Source organism: Ixodes scapularis, unplaced genomic scaffold, assembly GCF_016920785.2.
Source record: "Ixodes scapularis isolate PalLabHiFi unplaced genomic scaffold, ASM1692078v2 PGA_scaffold0__279_contigs__length_252992795, whole genome shotgun sequence".
NCBI lineage: Eukaryota > Metazoa > Arthropoda > Arachnida > Ixodida > Ixodidae > Ixodes > Ixodes scapularis.
This window is the reverse complement of record NW_024609835.1, coordinates 164,969,981-164,988,631: the sequence shown is the minus strand read 5'-3', so window position 1 is coordinate 164,988,631 and position 18,651 is coordinate 164,969,981. Positions and strand designations below refer to the sequence as shown.

General features: G+C 51.5%; 1 protein-coding gene across 2 annotated transcripts in view; it reads left to right on the top strand.

The window, feature by feature from the left end:
* Positions 1-18,651, top strand: part of LOC8051380 (protein roadkill) — a 156,502-nt gene that overhangs the window by 43,664 nt on the left and 94,187 nt on the right. The window lies entirely within an intron of this gene.

Sequence of the window (18,651 nt, the reverse complement as noted above, 5' to 3'; positions counted from 1 at the left end):
TAGGAACGCGGTCACGCTGGTAAATAATTTCCACAGTTCAACCCGAGTTCAAATGTGAAGGCAATATCAGCCTACATTTCTGCTGCAACGCGAACCGGTCTATCCTTGCGAAAGACCGAAATGAGACCTCGCGCAGTGTTCCGAAGTTACCTTCCCTCGCCTGCCTCACGCGTGGCGCACCATGCGAGAGATTGTGGGTACAACATATATCTTTGGTAAATTAGCCAAGCACCAAGGAGCATGCTGCGAGTGTAGTTGCATGCTTCGCACGTGCTGGCGTGTGCGGAAGTTCCTTTTCTAAAAGCAAAAGCCTACATCAAATGGCATCTTGCACGCGCGTTCGTCAACGCCTTATTTGGGCTATTTACTTCGAATCTTTCATACGGGGAAGCCGAGCGCATGCTACGCGCGTACCTACATTTCCCAGCATTCTCCTCGATGCTCGGATAATTTAGCGATAGGTTAATCGGACTGATTCATGTACCCACCGCTGCGTGGTGCACGTGAAAGATGGTTAGTATACTTCGCCGGGCACCTTGCCCGCTACAGCGAAGGTTGAAGAAATGTCCATACAAGAGTTGTCGAGCGCTAAGTAATCCACGGGTGCCCCCGTTGTAGCGTCCCGTTTCACACGTATACCGCGCGCCTGCACATCGCTATCAAAGCGACACTCGTGAGCGTCTGGTTTAATCGTCATTTGTACGAGAGCGCTTACGAATGAATGAAACACGCTCCCGCGCCGTTAGCTTACACGGCACTGCGCGCTAGGCCCAAAACAAAGCGTGCATTAGACGCAAACGCGTCAAAACAGACACGTTTCGCGGGCAGGCACGCATCACCATTTCGTCCCGGACAGAATCTCCGTACGCGAACCTGCTTCACCTACCTAGCCATTGTTGTGGCCCCCGTTTCGCCCCTCCGGCGTTTCGGTCGTGTTCGCGCACAATCGGACCCCCCCAGCACCGGCGGCCAGGTGTTTGGGGGGAGGCTCCCCGTCATGTGGCCCCCCTTCCCGAGGGGAGAGGGTGAGAGGTCGGAGAGCGATATCTGGCGCAGCGTTGGGCTGTCCCCCTGGGGCCCCCCGGGTGGCCTGCCCGCCGCTCTTCGCCGCTGCCCTTATAAAAATAGCCGCTGCTCCGATACACACTCGTGTCCCGATCTGACCCAGCCGCCGGGGAGGTCACATATTTAAACCGCCGCTCCCGAGGATTCTGGGTCGTCGTCTTGTTTCGCCCGCCACCCGAATCTTGAGCGGCACTGCTGCTCGCCGGGGCAAGGGACGCCCTCTTTTCCTTCGGCCTTTGTTCTCCCCGGGCCGCTTTCCTGACATCCCCCCGCCGATGCTCGGGAATATCGCCCTCGTGGCTCTGATAGGTGAGGTCGCGGCTGCTTGTAAAGAAAAAAAGATTTAGCTTTTCTTATATGGTTTATTCGGGTGGTGTGTGGGTTAAGGTGTCATAAAACACATTAGAAAAAGTGTAACGCGTAATTTCCTGCTAAATATAGTAAAAACGTTTCCCGCTAATTTCGACAAAATTTTTAGTATTTTCCGAGCTGAGAAAAGTTTATACATGAAGGAGCACGTGCTCGAGGTTGGGCGTCCGAAGGAAACGCCGTGACGCCAGCGCGAAGGAAACGGGCGGCTTATCTGGCTACCCGGGGTCCCCCCTCTCCTCGTTTCGGAGCATGCATGCACCGAGTGACTCCCGCGCTGCTGAGCGGTCTCGACCCCGGCCGGGCCGCGGGTCACTCTGCATCGTCCTAGGGTGTCACTAAGTAGTGAGTCTGTATAGAGCATCTCATCCCGAAGCGCGGGCTGAGGAAGGAGAAGAGGAGGAGGGGCGACGCTGCTCGTGCCGTGGTCCTGACGGCGTCGACTGCTCAACTGGGTTTCGGTGTAACTGGGTTGCCCTGCCGGTCGGTCGGTCGGTCGCTCGGTCGTGGCACGGGGGAGGGGACACCCGCGTTTTGGGCCACGGAGCACGCGCTGCTGCCTGCCGCGGACAAAGGTCCACCTCTCGCCGATGTGGACCTCCGCGCGCGATACCGCTGTCCGTCCGCGTCGCCGGGATCTAGCGCACGGCGCCGCTCCTTGCGCTCAGCGCGTATTGAGATAGGGTCTCTTTTTTCGGCAGTCCGTCGAGCAGCATTCGCGGTCGCCGCGTCTCTTGGGCACGTAGCGCGTGATTGGCTTGCCGAACGCTGACGTCATTCCTCGTGCCCAATACGAGCCGTACCGAGGCTCGCCGAACCTGACGTCATCCCTCGTGCCCAATACGAGCTGAGACGAGGCTAGCCGAACGCTGACGTCGTCCCTCCTGTCCAATACGTCACGGGAGAGTATCCGTGTCAAAAGAATGGCGAACCGGGATAGTAATTCGTGCAGCTGCTATGTACTAGATGGCGCGCACTTTTAAAAAAGGGTTTATTCCTTCGCTGGTGTGATTTCTTACATTGCGCAGATATGCGAGGTATTTCTCGCCTTCTTTACGCCGGAAAGTTCATTTCACTTAACGAGTACGAAATCGAGCGTCGCTGCTTGGTCGGATTTGCTCCGGGTAGACTTGCGCGAATTTTTGGGAACTTTTGGCTCTCGCTTAGAATAACGTCCGATTTTTGTATGAACTTCGTATTGAACGTGGCTCAGTTTTCGAAAGTTGGGGGATATTTCTCGTTGTTCGTGGTCTCTTCGGGCAATTTACTTTGCTCCGTTGAGTGCGCTTCTCGGCGTGCGCTCGTGCGCTGCAAAGAAGCTGCGCCCGCGGAACTAAACTTGAAGATTCTGTGTCAAACAGATCTCTCGACTCGTTCGTTGGGTTCCTTGACCAGAAAACGGGGATTCGGCCGTTTGGCTGGTCATCCGGCGAGTCGAGAGATGCAACGTTGTTAACTCGGAATGAGATTCGGGGGAGGGTGTAGCAAGCGTTCCTCGTGTAAGGAGGCTGCGCGGCCGTCTCGTTGCCCGATCGCGTACAGCTATTGGGGGTAGCCTTGAGCCGAGCGCGCACACGGTCCCAATCATGCGAACGGTCTTGTTTGCTCAGCGCAGATGGAACCCTGCCCCCGTTTAGGGCCGTTTCTTTCTTCTTCCGCTCGAGGCCCATTTTTCTTTCTGCCCCGACGCGCGGGTCTTTAGAGATATCCGAGGTGGCCGGAATGAGACCGTCCCCGGTGTGCGCGGACCGCTCTGCGCCAGACATCCGTCAACCAGGAAGTATACATCCGCGGGACGTCCGTTGACACGGAGAAAGGCCCGGGGTCGATCGTCGGCGGGAGCCGCTAAGTGGTGTGCGATCGTGAGTAATGCCACAATGTACACACCTTCAGCGACAGCGTTTCCTTCCGCGAGTCAGGGAAGGAAGGACGAGACGTGCACGAAACTCCGAAAGATGATCCCGCTCCTCAAACGCATCTTACAGTGTCTCACAACGAGCGCGACGCCAGGCGCCAGGACGGACGCGTACACTCGCCGAACTTCTGCGTGTTTGGCGTTTGGCGCGGGTCGGTGATCCACTAATGATGACGTCATGCGGAGGCCTTGGTTGGTGGTATTGATTTGGCTGCCGCCATGTGTCACTGAGTTTGCCAAAGCTATGCGGGTAGAAACCGGGGGAGGGGAGGAGACTGGAGCGTGGAGCAGACGTCGGGACACCGAGCTATGGTTGGAATGATTAGTCGCAAAACAAGCTGTCTCTATTCGCCGTTCGAACGCGCTCTTACTGAGGTACAGCGGATGCCGGGCATGATGTTTCACGAGCGCAGTGTTTCACGGTAAATTGCACGTTGGAGTCGAAGTGACCGCGTGGTTCCATTCATTCGCTAAAGTAAGATACTTTGTCGCGGGCCACCAGATCCAATTACGACCCAGTTAGCAACGAGTATAGTGTACCACCTAACTGGCTCGGGATTGGATCCGCGTCGACCCGTAGCTTTAGGAGGTGTCCCTGGAGCGATACTTTTACGACAGCACAGCATTTCAGACGCTCGACTTCCCGCGCGACCATTGGAACCTTCATGCGTGCAGCGAAAATTCTCCTCAAATTCTCCGTAGTGTATTAGGCAGTTTTAGAATAGCGCACGCTAAACCTTTGCGCACGCAAATAATAGTGTCGTCGTCAATGCGCATGTGCCAAGTTCTAACCACGCTTTGCGCGCGCTCTTTCAGCGTAAGCTTTTTTTTTTTTTTTTTTTTTCGAAATTGCTTGCGTACGCAAAGTGTCTTTGCGCTCCTCCAGGGAGGGTTCGTGATGAGAAGTTGGCTAAAGCCTGGACGAGCATAGTGAAAACATGGCAAGCCCGGTAGCGCGGCTCCGTGGCGGCGTCGTGAGCGCGACGTCGGCGGCATCCTCGTGACTGCAATCTTCAACGCAGGGCGACATTGTTCTCCTACGGGAGATGCATGTCAGAAACGTTATGGAAGATCCAGCAAGTTGGGCAGCGATCGCCGGCTGTTTGCGGCGCGCGAACATTTCTCGACGAAGGTACGGTGTGCGAAGGTCAGTTAACGACGGTTAAACAACATTCGAATGTAAGAAATAAAGTACGTGGACTGCGAAAGGTATGCCTTTTTATTATCTCCTATGCCGGGCAGTTTTTATCGGGCACCTGTTTTCCGACTTTTCCTTATTTGCAAATATTTAGAGCGTGCGGTTGATGATTTGAACCCAGAATATGCATCTTTGCACATATTCGTGAGCAGAAAGAATAAAGCAGTACTCATTTATTGCAGATCTGACTATATTACGTGGCTTTCAAGTTATTTTGATCGTCTGCATTCACTGGACGTACTTATTCAGTGGTTCTGCGTAGTTCTTGCCGTCTCTTTTGGTTTTCCAGTTGTCCTTCGTTCGTTTGGCACGTATAACCCCCATGCTGAAAGCGCCGACGCCGTGTTCGCGCTAACAGTGTCCGACAGTGCACATAAATACACGTACGAAGCGGTTTAAGCACCGTTTTTCATGCCACACATTTCAGATAAAAACACAGTAATTGACCAATCATTTCGTCTGCGTAACTGAGAAATGTTCGAATGTGCCCAGTACGTACGAATTGTTTGTGATATTTGCTCTTATAATCAAGCGCAGGGAGAAAATGCACTCGCTTTTTTCCATAGAAATGCATTACCGGAAGTCAATTTCGGACTGGTTGATGTCTGCTTCAATTTGCAGCAGCACACTAGCGCCAGTTGAACCTCTAGCGTACATTATAATAATTCTATGTCTAAAACACTCTTGCGTAGCTTGCGCTAACGCAAGCGCTGAATTTAGCGCCAGCGTGCGCTGCGTTATTTTAAAACTCCCTATTGTCATTCAGTAAATGTCGGTGGTTCGCCCTTCATCTGTCCAGCTTAAAAATTAACTTGCAGCCGTCTCTCTCTCTCTCTCTCTCTCTCTCTCTCACACACACACACACACACACACACACACACACACACACACACACACACACACACACACACACATATATATATATATATATATATATATATATATATATATATATTTATTTATTTATTTAAACTTGGAGCATAAAAGACCCGTGAAAGCTGTACAGTGTTCTCTTGGGTCGTGCGCATGTGGGGCGTTGTGTACGTCGTAAAGCGCGCTAGTCGCGGGAAGGTCGTCCCCTTATCCCTCAAGGCTAGGGGCCTTTCGGACCAAAGCGACCTTTAAAAGCATTGGAGGGGGAGGAGAGCATGTTGTAATTGGTTGTCCCGCCGCAGGGCGCGCTCTGCGCGATCCCCGACACCGATGGCGAGGGACGCAACGACTCGGGGCTCGATAAGAGCAGCGACCGATTTTTTGCCGACCAGCTCGCGAGTGTAGAAAGCATGTATCGCGGGACGGGACGGATCGTCACCGCCGATACGCCGGCCGCGGAAGGCCGCGTGCGTATCTGTCGAGCGTGTGCGCTGAATGTTTCCGAGGGCGAACGGCGAGCCTAGTTCATTGCGGCGTCCCCAGATGGCGCCACGGGTTTGGTAGTCCGCCTCAACCGAACGATTGGGCTCGGCCGCGGGCATGATGATGCCATAGTGAACTTTATAGCGATGACGCGTTTATAATGCGTGCTTTTCTTTTTTTTGAGAGGGTGGAGGGGGTGTTTATGTGAAACCGTAGAACGGATTAACGAATTGTTAAGTTTCTGCATGGACATGATGCTTCTTGAAATATGAAGGTTATGCGTACCTGTAACGTCAAGACAGTAAAAAGGAGTTAATTCGTAATTGCAGAAAGTGGCGAGCGTTACTTTTTATCGGTAACGGTAACGCCTTCCTTTTTATTTTGAAGGGGCGTAGGACGCCACCGCGTTACTTTTCTTTGCAAGTAACGAGTAACGTATTTCGTTACTTTTTTTTCGGTAACGCTTACAACACTGCTGTCGCCCAACAGTCGGAATAATGTTGTGTAAACTACTTCTAATTTCATTGGGTTTTTTTTTAATTTTTTCCTCGCAAATTTTGTTTTTGTGTTTGTACAAGCAACGCTAAGTAATGAAGGCATGAATCCATGCGTGACTGGCACGTGTATTCCTGTTCATTGCTTGCGTCGTACCGCCGTATTTAGGGTGTAACAATTGGGCGATAGGTGGGGCACGTGGAGTAGAAAAACCTGCAACGGAGTGGAACGTCGCTCTGTCTGTTTTTTAACCCGGTGATCTCACCCGCGGGAGTAACTCGAATCTACCCGAGTGAGATATGAAACGCAGCCAACCTGACGTGGTCGAACAGTGCTGCGTGAAAAGGCCTTAACAACGCCGGAGTGCTGGAGCATAGCCTCCTGTATACTCACAAAACCTGGCAGATCGCCGCGAGACGCGGCTGCCGAAAGTGAAAAGATAGAGCGACAGACAGCGGATGAGAGGTGAGGCATGTAACAGGCGCCCCGCTGCGGCGAGACGCCGAAAAGCACTTCTCCCGAGCGATGAAATGTCCGCTCGCGTTCCTCTGGCTGCCGCTTCTTTTCTCGTCGGGTTTGAAAACCGTGTTTCGGGCCCTCGCCGCTGCAAAAGCTGTGCGCTGAATACCAGAAATGCTCTCTGCAGGCTACGAGATCCTCGCGCTCCATATCTGCTCCCGGGCGGGCACTCTATGGCTCCGTCGTCGAACTGCCAAGTATAGAGGAGGCTAGGCTGGAGTTTCCGTAGGTCATCCCACCGGAGGCCATCGTGGGGCGCAGCCTCGGACACTGCAGCGTTGTGTTCGGCTGGGACTCGAGTCCAGTCAGCGGAGGACGCGAGTTCGAACCGAAAAACTGACGCGGCGCTCGCGTGTGACGGTCTTCGGGGCAGGGAACAGGAGGCGCTTCGGTCGGCTGCTTGTCAGCAACACTGGCGCCCCAAAAAGCGTAACTTTGGGAAGGCCGTGTCACCGAGCGATTGGACGAGAGCACTGCCTGCGTCACAGTTCGGAAAGGCGCTCGGAGATTCGAGATTGGGTCCAATGACCGCGGCCGCGGGTCCGTATCATAGTTACCAAAATTTGCCGTAAGATGGCGCCACTGGACAAGTAGAAACAAGGACAAACTCTATTCGCGACTCCAACCAGGAGAATTGGGGGACCCTCACTAGAGCGCTTCCCGTTTCCGCCGCGGGAGGGCGAGCGTCGAGCTGGAGACGCGAATACGGGCGCAGCAGACGACCCTGCACACGACAGACATTATTTTTCTACCATGCGGTGCGTGCGAAGGGCGAAAGCGCATCTGGAACACTGGTGGAAGAAAATTTAGAACAAATAGCTTATAGTTCTTTTTTTTTGGCTAAGGCACGAAGACTCTTCGAGCTCGCCCGGTATAAAGGGAAGAGTCGCATCATCATCATCATTATGCACTGCTCTATGCACCAACTCATCAACCTGACGTCACGCCAGTGTGGTGGCGCTGCTGTCGACTACGCATCGCGCATGCGCAGACGCCTCACCTCACAGAGTTCGGGTTTCTGCGCAAACAGCTTGTTGCTGTATACCCCCTAAAGAGCCCTCGTGCTTAGCCTGTCCCGTGCCATAATAATAATAATAATAGTTACGATCGTCCAGTGTGTAAGTAATTGTGGGACTTTTCTGTGTGTCGAGCTTTTACGTGTCGACAGCGGTTTGCTGAGCGTCGTTTGCTTCTTTTGAGGCAAGTGTGTGGCGTTGTTACCGCGAGGGCATTCGCGCACAAACTGGAGGCACTTCAGTCTTCGCTCTCTCAGACCCGTGTCTTTTTGCTTTTCAGTTCTGCCTTGTCGAGTTCTACTTTTGCACCGCTGAGCTTAGCGGGTCGCTGCGCTTCGCCAGCTGGCGCGTTTGTCCCTTGATCGCTTACTCGTTTCGTTCTTTTTTCTTTTTTTAAACACGCACTTTTTTTGCAAACGAAAGAAGTTTTTTTTTTTTCCTTTTCTTTGTTGTAAGTGCGGCGGTGTGCACTATCTCTAAACTTGCCAATAAGTTGACTCCTCCATTCACCGGTGTCAATAAACGTCTTTTCACTCACTTATATGCTGTCTATGTGCGTGTGCCTTTTTTTTTTTTTTTTTTGACAGGAGCTTTTGGGGCACATCTTTTCTCCATTTATTGTGTTTCTCCGTTTATTCTCCCACGTCAGGAGTAATGTGCGTATGCGCTTCTCGTCTAAAATATTTAGGAGGAAAAAGAATTGCAGACTGGAGACACCCGACACGGTTCGCACGCTTTTGTAGTCGCTTTTTACGCGTGCATCATGCCGGTGCTTCCTATGCGCGTCTTACGCAGATACACAGGTTCTTTCAATGTCTGTCTTCGTGTGGTTGACGCGCCAACTCAGCTGCGAGGGCAGGCCAAGTTGTTGTTTATTTCCATTCGTAGTTCGTAACAATGTCTGATAACGATCTAACTGTGTTCGAGAGTTATTTCGATTAACTGGGTTGCTTTCTTCAAGTACAAATTCGTTCGCCGCAGAATACGTTGGCCGTCGAAGGTCACCTTTCCACTGAGAAGCTTCGCGATTAATTTTTACCTAGAAGGGGCGTGGCGAACGTTGGCTTGACCACGTGACACGGGGAGGCCATCGCTCTCGGCTGAGCAGCACACGTGTTGAAGTGGTGGAAGAGAGCGGAATGTTGTTTAGACTACGTGGCCGTAGCAACATCCGACCGCTTGAGCCATCGTTTCCCAAAGTGTGGATCCCGACCCCGAGGGCGATGCAACGTGATATCTATCTCTTTTGAGGGGTCGCAGGGTAGCGGAGTTTAAAAATCACTCATGGTGAGCGATGTAAGCCTTAGGCAAGCTTATACGAACATTAAAGGTTTCTCCGTTTTCGCGCAGAACTCTCTGTGTAGGCTTTGATCTTGAACGCATGTGGCTTTTCGAAGTCTGGTTACATCCTATTTCGCCGTAAAACAAGAAAAAAAAAAATAATGATGGCTTCTTCAATTTCCGTATATTTGCACTAAAAGTAATACGGCTGAATAATTTTAGTCAAAGCCACAGCCGAAGACTCTTTCCTGTGAAGTACACCCGCCGGCAATATGCAGGTGAACAGATTACCTGGTTTCTTGCCTGTTTCACACGTCTCAAATGGTACGTGGTCGAGGGTCTAAACTTTGCGTTCTAGCCTTCTTCTTACAGAGCTTGTTACAAAACTTGCTGGAGCGTCAAAAACAAGAAGAGAGCTGTTCACCTTCATTTCGCTCACGGGTGTACATTTTCAGTTTGGTGACTCATTTCGTAGTTCCATTGAACCCACACTTATTCTTAACAATACAAAATTTGAGAAGTGCATAATAAAGATTTTTTTTTTTTTTGTAAAGTTTGAGCGGAAAGAATTATCCTCACAGTGGGAGACAACGGGGGGCACATTTATGGGTCAGGCTTGGCTGGGGGGGAGGGGGCGAGAGGGGACAAAGGTTTCCTCTTTCTTTTTTTAATTTTAAATTCGCCCCTGTGTGACAAGCAACATGTCAAATACAGCCTTTGCTTTTATTCGCATGTTTGGTTTGTGGGCATGCGCTTGTGCTGAAGAGCACTGGATTCGCCAGGAATCGGATTTTGTACGGTTGCGGCGAAACAAAAGAATCGGTATTTGTCGCTCCACACACTTCTGTTTTTCCTTCCTTAGGTTGCGTTCGACCGCGTCGAACTTCGGCCGGCTAAGGTCACTTTTATCCGACCGACTCGAAGTGGTTGGCTAGTAGCGGGGCAGGGTGGACCGGGGTCTTTGGCGAGATTGGGCTGCTCGGTGTAGCGATGATAGCGGCAGGCGCGGCTGTGCGCGAAGAGAGAAAAATGAGAACGCGCTGCTGAGTCAAGGAGAAGGGGCGGCGGACTTCGACCTGAGTTTGAACGGGTACGCGGGAGGCGTCGTGCAGCAAGCAGCGGGAGGCGGCGTTTTGCAACCCTGCAAACTGGGTTGCCGGTGGCCGCTGTTGCAGCGCCTGCCTAATTTCATTGTAGGCGTCGCGGAGTTGTCAGTGACGCCGCCCGTGTACATGCGAGCACGGTTGGCTTCCCCGGCTCTCCGAGCTCCAGGGGCGACGGAACCCTGTTGGAAGGAAGGAACCAACACCTCGTAACAAGGCCGCAATGCTGGGTTTTCTACGTCAGCTAGACCAACACCACCTAAACATCGTTATCACTTAATTCAAGAAGAAAACGAATTCTACGCTTTGTTCATACGCTGCGCTAAGTAATTCCTGCAAACTCCGGCTAAAAAAAAACAAAAAAAAAAAAACCTGATGGTTTTGATTTTTAAAACGTGTACGACTTGATGAAATAACATTTTCTTAATGTAAAATGCACCTCCATATAGTTTCATTCACCACATAACGGGGGAGATGAGTAACGCTCCGCGAGAGGCGTCGGACTTGTTTTACTATGGTTCTTGAGGTGAATGCGAGTGTAGAATAATAAAGGTCTGCGAACACTCTCCCCTAAAGGTCCGCGTGACGTCATCACACTCAGGTGGTAGCAACTCGGCACTAGACCATTTGCTAAGCGTCTTGGTCCGCATTGGAGGTGCGGACCAAGAAGTTATTTCGTATTGACGCGCGAGGCGTCACATGCTAAACACTAGGGAGATCCTTCCGACGACTCCGATAATGATAGCCGATACTCGACCGTCGCATTTGCGGATGCATCATTGTCCGAGGTATAACGCCCGTTGGGCTGTGAACGTTTTGCAAAGTGCGTGTCTGTCCATGAAAAGTGATCGCAACGAAGGCGCTCAACTTGGGCCGTTTGTCGGGGTCACTAAAGCGTTCAGAAGCGGCTGAAACGTCATTCTCGGCCGCCATATTTTTGGCAGCTTTAGAGACGTACGGAAATTGTTAGAAACGGCAGAAAGGTTTGTTCTCGATCGCCAAACGGTATTAGGACATACGTTCCCTCTTTGGACGACATCTCGTCTCCTGGCAGCCTCCTGCTGCTCTCGTTGGATGGACAGATTGGTGGTGCGCGACCAAAATCGTCGTTGTGGTCGGCATTCACGATTGGCCAGACGCCACGAGTTTTAGTAGGATTCATTTCGCTTTCATCGACGGAAATAAGAGTGATGCCAGACTATCGAATTTGACTGACGGTGTTGGTTTAAGAGTGGGATGACTCCTAGGTTTCGTCGAGATTCTTACACACTTTGTCGAACTTGGTATTCGTGGCCGATTATAAGTAGCCAGGATGACAACGCGTGACGTCACGGTGGCTCTGGTCGCGATGTCACAGACGGAGACTATAAGAGGACGCCACCGAAACATCTCGGCGCTATAATAGCCAAGAGCACTTTAAAGCCCCTTTTTCGTGTTAATTTTGCGGTTGCGTTAGACGCTTGCACATGTTACAGGCCAGCAGGTGGAACGCGCGATCGTCTAATAGGATGCATCGATTGACTTTCTCCACGGATCTTGTCCAGCTTTGGCCAGTGCAAGGACGCGTGCCCGTTTCTGGCGACCTTTACGTCCTCCGTTATCTGCCCGGATGGGAACGGTAATGCCATAAAGAAATGACTGGGTGACGATGGGAGGCTTCGTGCAAGGAGCATGCTGCTCTTGACCGACAACTGCGGGTGCACGAGTTTCCCTTGTGGCGCTCGTTTACCGCACTTTCCTGCCGTTTTGATTGAAGAGAAAACGGCGTTCTCGCGAGAGCCCTCCCGTATCCAGGGGAACTTGTTTCTCGGCCGCTTTGACTAAAGATATGGACTTCGTACGCGTATTCCGTTTATCGAAGGAATCGCTCTTGTTCGGAGTTTTGCCCGGAGGGTTAGTGTCGCCGGGCCCGGTCAAGTTTTCCTAATCGACCGCGAATCGTTCGATCGCCTCTTTCCTAACGGGACGGGCGTGTTTCGCAAAGCTCGGCTGCGCCCCCTGTCCGTTTCAACGCAATGATGAACCGCAGGGTACTCTGCGAGCCATCCCGGCCAATCAGATGCCGCGTCTCACAACCAATTTAGGCTGGAATCATTATCCGACCATCCTTCACTTGGCACACCAGACTTGCTCGGCACATTAATCGAATTGAATGACCGTAAGTGCTTTTCAATATTTTTTTTTCTTTCCCACAACCATAACGGAATGGAACAGCAACGTCCCCCCCCCCCCCCCCATATATTTAGTCTGCACAATCGAACTTTTGTTTGGTGTATACACACACACGCACACACACACGCGCGCGCACACACACACATAAACACACACACACACACACACACACACACACAAAAAAAATTTACACGGTTCTTTTCAAATAAACTAGGCATTGCCGAACGCTCATTCTCCGCCCAAAGCTAGAGCTAGAGGTCACAACCAGATGCCAAAGTTTCAGCCGGAGCCGATAACTTAACCAAAGGTTATAAGCGATGTTCTGAATATTTCAATGGGGAAATGGCGGCCGACGGAGTTTTCGAAATGGGGCTTCATGGCACCAGAAACCGAAAACGGGCGAAAATGGGCTCTATTTTCCCATTGAAATTGTCAGAAAATCGCTTATAACTTTTGATTAAGGTATCGGATCGGGCTGAAATTTTGGCATCTGGTTGTGACCTCTTGCGCTACCTTTCGGCGGAGAATGAGCTTTCGGCGATGCCTAGTGTATTTTTGCGGTGAAAAAAAACAAACCCTGTAAAAATGTTTGTGACACTCTGTATATACATACATACATACATACATACATACACTGATTCTTAATGTGGACGCTTTCGTTCCCCCCAAAAATCGTCCATAATGTGATTTGCCCATATTAACGAGACAAAAATGCATCTATTTCCCCAGTTTGTGCCCGAAAAGTTGTCCACATAGCGGGGTATCCCTATTAACGGGGTCCAGTGTCACGAGATACGACTGTGTATATATTTGTGTTGCATTGTACACTTTTTGGTAATCAAGCTCTCTATGAAAATGAACTCATGCTCGGGCCAGAATTGTGGCTGGCAGTATCCCGTAGACAAATGAGCACGTCCACGGCGTTCGATTGGCGTTGATAGCTGGTTTTATGAATGCGGTCCATGACAAAGTTCAACGGAGTAGTAGCCGCGGGTGTGGCAAGCCGGCAAAGCGTCCTGGTATCCCCGATGGCGCAATGCGGCACGGCGGTCCGAGAAGCACAGAGCCGCGTTGCCATCGCCGTGCGTTCTGACGACACCCCCTTCCGGTGGCTGTTGCTGGTCGATGCCCGCCCGCCTTGGCACGAGGGTCGACTCCCGCGGCTGACACACTTGTTCGCCTCTGACCGCGCGCGCGGCCGGCCGGCAGGACGGTTGGTCGCGCTCCTCCTCCCCCCCGCTGGGACGGGAATCGCGGACGACAGTGTTTGTGGACGCGGCACGAACCCGCTGTCATTCGTCCCGCTTTGCCCCTTTGTTGCGACAACGAGGGGCGGAGGGAGGCGACCGCGTTGCCCGTGGGGCCCCGCGCGCGCTCGTTCAATACCGCCAATAAAGACCGAGACCTGCGCTCGTGACGTCATCGTTAGTGTTTCGCCGCCCCACCCCCACGAGTGGCAGACACCAGGAAGCTCGGCTAGGGTACACCGCAAAGCGGCTGACGCGCGCGCGTCTGGCGTCATAGCGTCGTTGCACCTTATGAGACGCTGCTAGACACGCTGACGGCGACGCCGACGCGCGTCTTAATTGCGGGTTCTTTTCAGGCATAGCAAGCCTGGCAGTTCGACGACGGAGCCATAGAGTGCCCCGTCGCAGATTTGGAGCGCGAGGATCTGGTAGCACAGAGCATCGAAGAGCCATTTCTCGGGGAACCTGGACGTCAGCGCACAGCTTTTGCAGCGGCGAGGACTCGAAACACACTTGTTCGCTTCGAGAGAAGTGTGTTTCGGCGTCTCGCCGCAGCAGGGCGCCAGTCACGTGGCTCTCTTCTCATCCGTTGCTGCCGCTCCACCTTTTCCGTTTCGGCGGCCGCTTCTCGTGGCGATCTGCCAGGCTTTGTCAGTTTATAGGAGGCTATGCGAGTAGCTACTCAAAGAATGAGAACGGCAATCGTTCCGCCGTAAAGACACAATTTGCCAAGGCCCAAGATTCTCTGGTGGTCGTAACTAGGGGTGTTGCGAACTTTTGTCGAACCAGATTTTTTTTCGAACTTTTGGGGTTCGACTGGGTCGACCGGTTCGAACTCGTTCGACGAACCTTCGAACTTTTCACCAGATTCGATCGGTTCGACTTTGTGGACTGTGTGGCCAGACCTTGATACAAGGATGTCTAGTGGAAAAATATTTGACTCCAACCAAAAATTAAACTCGGATCCAACGTTTCAAAACCAGTTCGGTTTCTTCTTCAGGGGCGATTGATCTCGTGCGTGGGAGCAGCCTCGTCTTCTTTGGTGATACGAATATTTTCTAATCGCGCTCCCGCCTTGCCATCCAGTCTTTTTCTAATCACGTGTCGTAGTCCGCTCACATAAACAGATGGTAAGGTACCCATAGATCTGTTGATGTTTCCTGGTGTATTTTGGATGTGCCATGATTCAAGGTGATGTCTTTTTCGGAGATTGGTTTCAACATCAAGAATGGACGCGTTCGCGAAGTCTATCGGATGGTCAAAGGTGTCACAGTGCTCCGCAAGAGCACTGCGTTCTCGGTCGAATTTGCGTACATCGTTCTTGTGCTGGCGTAACCTTTCTATGAAGTTCTTTGTTTCGCCGATATAAGATGCAGGACATTTTAAGCAGGAGATCCGGTAAACAATTCCCGGTGCTTTTTCCTTCGGGGGGCGATCTTTTGGTCTTGGCATGAACCGTCCAAGAGTGGATACCGGTTTGTGAGCCACGTGAATGCCTTGTTTTGCAAGCACCCGTGATAGTGCTTCGCTAGTACCCTGAACGTAGGGAACGCTGATGCGCGTGATGGGGCGATGCGGCGCAGCTCCCTTTGGTTGTGGGTTTTGGCGAGCATGAACCGTACGTTTGGTGACTTGTCGGATGAATCTTGTCGGGTAGCCGTTCTTTCTCAAATCAGCGATCACACTCTGCCCCTCGCTTTTTCTGTCAGTTTCTGAAGAACAGATAACAGCCGCCCTGGACATGAGTGTTGCAACGACTGATGCCTTATGACTCGCTGGATGGTGCGACTTAAAATTAAGGTAGCGTCCGGTGTGAGTGGGCTTCCTGTACACCGAAAACTTCATTTCCTCCCCTTGCCTCTTCACCAGTACATCAAGGAATGGTAAACTGTTGTCCTTTTCCCGTTCCACGGTGAATTGGATGTCGGGCTCGATGGAGTTAAGGTGAGCCAGGAACTTGTCAACTTCTGATGTTTTCAATATACAAAAACAGTCGTCCAGATAACGCATGAACACCTCAGGTTTGTTGGCAAAGGACAGCGCTCGTTGTTCGATGCTTTCCATTGTCAAATTTGCAGTGGTGACAGATATGGACGCACCCATCGCAGTTCCGCTGGTTTGTTTGTAGAAGTCCCCTTTGAAGCAAAAGTAGGTGCCGCGGAGGCAAAAATCAAGAAGGCGGCACAGCTCGTCCACGCTGAGGCTGGTTCTGGTGCTAAGTTCGGAATCTGATTCGAGAACCGCTCTGGTTGTGGAGACTGCCAGGGGTACTGGAACGCTGGTAAAGAGGGACACGACATCGAACGACACCATGCTGTGTTCCCTGTTGACCTTCACTTCCGACATGCGTTCAACGAAGTCACCGGCATTGCGGACAAAGGTGGAGGTTCTTCCAGTGAGAGGCGAAATTATCCGGTGTAAGTAGTTTGACAAGGCCCGGAGCGGAGAGGTGGTGAAATCTACTATGGGTCGCAGAGGAACGTTGATCTTATGAATCTTGGGCAGCCCATAGAAGCCCGGTGCAGAGCCATTCCTGCATATGAGCTGAAAGTAGAGGCCTTTTGAATCGGGGTGGTTCCTGAAAACATCTGCCAGAGTCTTGTTCAGGCCGTCTTGGACTTGGCGGGTTGGATCTTTCTTTAGCTTTTCATAAGCAGGACTGTCAAGGAGGTCTCCGACCTTACGCTCGTAAGCTTCCCGGTCTAGGACCACAGTCGCATTGCCCTTGTCCGCAGGCAGAATTACGATAGTGGTATCCGCCTGGAGCTCCCGCAGCGCTTTGCTTTCTTCTTTAGGCAGGTTATGATGTGGTTGAGAACGGAGTCTTGACAGAATACCTATTGCCTTAAGTCGAACTCCTTCACGAACGTCGGGATCCAGGTGGGAGATTCCGTCTTCTACAGCTGCGACCATTTTCGCCAGGGGTGGTCTTCCTGAGGTCATGTTGAAGTTGTGACCTTTCGCCAAAACATCCGTCTCGCAGTCAGAAAGTCGTTTAGATGAAAGATTCATTACAAAAGCGGTGGTGTCGCAGCTTTTGTTTGTCGTGCTTGCCTTTGATAGAATCGAAAGCTTCCTCTGCTGGGACGAACGTTGCTTTTTTTGGGCAGTGGCCGCGACGTTCCCAGCAAACAACTGCAGAGATGGTAGTACGTCTGGAATCTCTGGTGAATGGAAAGGTCACAACTTCAACATGACGCCAGCACAAGAACGATGTACGCAAATTCGACCGAGAACGCAGTGCTCTTGCGGAGCACTGTGACACCTTTGACCATCCGATAGACTTCGCGAACGCGTCCATTCTTGATGTTGAAACCAATCTCCGAAAAAGACATCACCTTGAATCATGGCACATCCAAAATACACCAGGAAACATCAACAGATCTATGGGTACCTTACCATCTGTTTATGTGAGCGGACTACGACACGTGATTAGAAAAAGACTGGATGGCAAGGCGGGAGCGCGATTAGAAAATATTCGTATCACCAAAGAAGACGAGGCTGCTCCCACGCACGAGATCAATCGCCCCTGAAGAAGAAACCGAACTGGTTTTGAAACGTTGGGTCCGAGTTTAATTTTTGGTTGGAGTCAAATATTTTTCCATTATCACTTCCCAACCAGACAGACGTCTGTCGAAGATGTTTACCTTCAAGGATGTCTAGGTTTGGAGATTATTATTATTTTTTTATTATGCAAAGGGTTAATTTATTTTGTGAACAACTGCAATTAAAAGAAACTAATTCTAATCACTGAAGAAGTTAATAACGTAACAATCAACGCTGCGCTTAATTCATCTCTTAGCCATTAGCATCCAATCCGAAGCCAACTGGAAAGCCTGTCGTGCATGCGCACACGAGTCGGACCTCAATACGAGGTTCGTCGAACTTTCTACTAAAAGTTCGAAAAAGTCGAACCTGGTGGAACTCGAACCGTGGCCGGTTCGCGACACCCCTAGTCGTAACCGTGCAGGCAGGGCCCCTGCATTCCCGTTTGGCAGCGGCATGGGCGGAAGAGGTGGCAGCGTGTCGTCGACCCCCGCTCCCACGCGGCATCCGCTGCCGCTCCCTCCTCCCGGCGCCCCTTATCTGGGTTGGCCCCCCTCCCTCGCGTAGCGACACCTTGGCCCGAGCCCCCGCTGTCGGCGGCCGAGCCGGGGCCGTCCCACTCGGGGCCGATCGTTGCCCGCGCGCATATTTCTCCCTCGTTGTGGGGCCGGTTTTCCGCCGAGGCGCGTGTTTCGTTACTCGGGTTGCCACACGGGCCTGGCGGGAATGGGACCACGGTGTCTTGGCCGGAGGATGACCTCTTCCTCCTCCTCCGCCGCCCGAGGGGGAGAGTGGACGCGGCGTAGGGGCTCGAACCACCACTAAGCAGCGCTTTTTGGGGGACAAGCTTGAACCGCCGCTTCCTTTCTTTGTTTCCATGTCGGTGGTTTCATCTCAAATCGGGCAGGCTAAAAGGTTATCATTTCTAATTTTGACGAAAAAAATATATGTTTTGGGGGTATTTCTGAAATGAACGAGGGCGCAAACGCAATGTTTCCCAGATTTTTTTTTGTTTTCGAGTTACGAAGCATAGAAGCCACAGTTGCAGAAACAAGTATTTTTGCCTGTCATCTCAGGTCGCGTGTATGACACACTCTGCTGCCGTTGTTTTTCATCCATCATCTTAACTTTTTCTCCTCAAGGTACTATAAAGATACCTTGATGTATTCAAATATGTCTAGGAATTTTATATTTTTCTAAAACAAATGTCAAACTCGTCGTTCGGGTCTATTTTTGGTCAACTTTGAGAGGTCCTTACTTTGTCTGTACTTAAGGTAAATTGTTGTTCTTTAGCTCTATGGAAAGCCCAAAGCGAGTCAATTATAGATATAATAATACCATTATGATCTGCCGACTAGCCCCTCCGCCA